Below are 3,205 nucleotides of genomic sequence, written 5' to 3' on the forward strand. Positions count from 1 at the left end.
CCCTGTGTTAGAAGGCAGTGTGTGTGATTTTAATTGGGCATGCTAATTAGGTGAGTCAAAGGGGGATTTTGCTCACTGGGGGAGGAAGCAGGAGGAAGTGGCCAACCAAATAAGGGAATAGAGCTTGGTGGCTAGCTTTAGGAATGTAACCTAATAGTTTACAGCATGGGAGAGGGAGCAGGACAGAAGGCCAAGGTCTTCGAGAGTCATGACTGCCACACTCAAGCTGGAGAGGGTCCCTTCAGTATGAATCCCCCAAACTATAATACATATAATTCTGTATATAATTATATGTAAGTAGTTTTTAAGTAAGGTTTCTCACCAGAGCTGACAATACTCCCTCGTAGAGCCAAAGATCACCTAACAAATCTCCAATTACCAGATACAAGAAGCCTTCATTTGAGTTGTTGGGCAGTGCTAACAAACAGACTTGCAATATATACACCTATTGCTATTGTACTTGTTGCATTCCAGGGATGGAAGGTAAGTCCTTATTTCTGAAAATATGATGCACTTCATTATCAGAGTCTGGTCCACTGGAACTGACCTGACTGTGTCCTCCCTGAATATTAGCTTTCATATTAGGAGGAGGTGTCATGCAACCTTCCAAATGAACAGAAAACAATAATCAATCAAAATGCAGAGTTGTAAATCCCTGTCACCAAGGATCCTTTTACTAAATGACCTTGCTAGAAGGCACATTACAAAGGAGGGGGCAGAATGATGGTAAGAGCCAAATGATCAAGGATTTTCCTTTGAGATTGTATTTCCTAGTAATGTCAGCAGCTTTGCACATTACGTCTTAACAACATGACTGCTCAAACATGAGCGGAACTAAGACAATGCAAATTAATAGGCCAAAGTAGTCAGGGAAACTCCATGAGGCCTCAGTCTACATAAAGTACTACAGGTAACTAACATATGCTGAAAACAGGAGAAATTGCCTTCCTGAGGACAACATACCAATTGGTTGTCCAGTTTGAGAGAGTCTGGTAAGAATATATGCATCCAATAATATTTTGCAGATCAAGCCTGTTGTATTTAGAAATATATATGTACATATATACACAGGTATGCATGAAATAAGAGTTTATGGGAAAAAGAAGCCATGAATTTGTAAGAGAGCTAGGTGGTATGTTTGGGAGGATAGGATTTGGAGGAAAGAAAGAGAAGGGATACATGTAATAATTATATCGTTAACTTCAAACATAAATAAAAATGTATTGATTATATAAACAAAGAAGAAAGAAAGAGAGGAAGGAAGGAAGAAAGAAAGAAAGGAAGGAAGGAAGGAAGGAAGGAAGGAAGGAAGAAGGAGAAAGGTTCCTACCCAAAAGTTTCTAGTTAAGTAGGCAAAAGTTAAGAAGAATACCTAGTAAAAAAAATGGAAAAAAAAAAAAGAAGAATACCTTTTAATCACTTGGAAACATAAAAACACCAGCACCAAGTCCCATTTCCTGTGTACTGTGATAGTGAATATCATGTTCAAAATTTGTACAATTGTTCTTAAAGAATGAATGAAAAAATTATTTCAGTTTTAAGCCACAAGTTTCTGAAATGTACACTTTTTTGGTAAAGTTGCCCAAGACAGATGACTTCCCCAGAATAGATAAGATTATTTTAAACAATTGCCTCTCATTATAAATTTTACTATGTCTACTATTCTTATAAGACAGTGGGTCCAGGAAAATACACATAATTTTTCTTCTGTTAAAAAAAAGTGCTCATTTGTTTGCTGGAGATAACTGAGATATCTGCAAGGTGTCTGGTATGTAAAAGACACACCTCACACCAAAGATAGGATGTGATCTAACCCATCCATCAAAACTTTATCTTTGAAACTTTGTGTGGTTTCCCATTAAAAGGCCTGAACTAATACTGTTAGGTGCTATGTCTTGCTGTCCTGGTGCCAGGTGCCTATCGTTCCATTTGCCAGAATCTGAATAAAACTCTCTTATTGTTAAAACTTACTCATTTTTGTATTGGTGATTCACTGAATGATGCCAGACCCATAGAGTATATCAAACTGTTCATATTATGATTTCTTAAAATATAAACCATTTTTCCTCTTTATGTGTTACCATTAGTACAGCACATGGAGACTTGGAACATACACTTATCCCATGCAATTTGTTCTTCTATTTCTTCTCAATTATGAAAAATGTCATGGAGAACTGATAAGCATCATTTAACACTATAATTTAATTAATGTTACAGTTTTGGGGGTGGTATAATGCACACTGACCACTGTACAGTCTAACTGGAAAATTTATGGCATATAGCATTAAATAACAAACCATTTTATGAACAATGTTCTACTAAGCACAAACAAGTATTTGTGCTGCAGATATTACTTTCTGAACTGAGATGTGCACATTTGTTATGCTATTCTGCACAAGTCTCCTCTATCTGTGAAAGGACAACATAAACCCCATTTGTCCTCATTTAAAGACCACATGTGTCTCCATTTTGAGGACCAGGACTGATTTCCAAACAGGCTGTTAAGGGCCCAGTTTCAAAAATAGACCATAAGTCACAGAAATTAGGTCCTAAGGCGCCAGCTCTAGGAACAGACCATGCAATCCTGAACAAGATCATAAAACCCTCTCCCAAAGATCAGCCTGGGGATAACTACAAAAAATGGGGAAATATCTAATCTCAGAATGGGACATCTGAGCTGGACATCCCTATTTCATCACATGAATGAAGGCTCATGGAATAGGACTGGAGACCACCTGTGACCCCCTAGTATCCACCAATGAAATTTTAGATTCCTTACTCCTTCTAGAGAGTCCTAGGTTTCCCTATAAGAAGGGATGCTTGCCTTTATCTGTCATTGCCATTCCAAAGAATGATTGACTCCTGCATGATAGTTGTTTCTGTAGAATAAAGGCTCTTTGTTTGGGCATACTGAGTCTGGGGTCTTCCATCAGCATATTTTGGACCCTTACTTCCGTACAATAATTATTAGTAGAAAAAAAAAAAGCAGGACAAATATTTCTGACTAACTTGGTCAATGATTTTCTACACAAATCTCAAAGTCAAATCAATTGTGAATCACATCAAACTACAAAGATTATTTTCACCCAGTAAAAACAATCAATAGCTCCTTAAGTTTATCAAGAATTACACACTTGTGAGACTATGCAGGGGCCTAGCAAACACAGGAGTGGATGCTAACAGTCAGCTATTGGATGTATCACAG

Source organism: Mus caroli, chromosome 7 (assembly GCF_900094665.2).
Source record: "Mus caroli chromosome 7, CAROLI_EIJ_v1.1, whole genome shotgun sequence".
Lineage (NCBI taxonomy): Eukaryota > Metazoa > Chordata > Mammalia > Rodentia > Muridae > Mus > Mus caroli.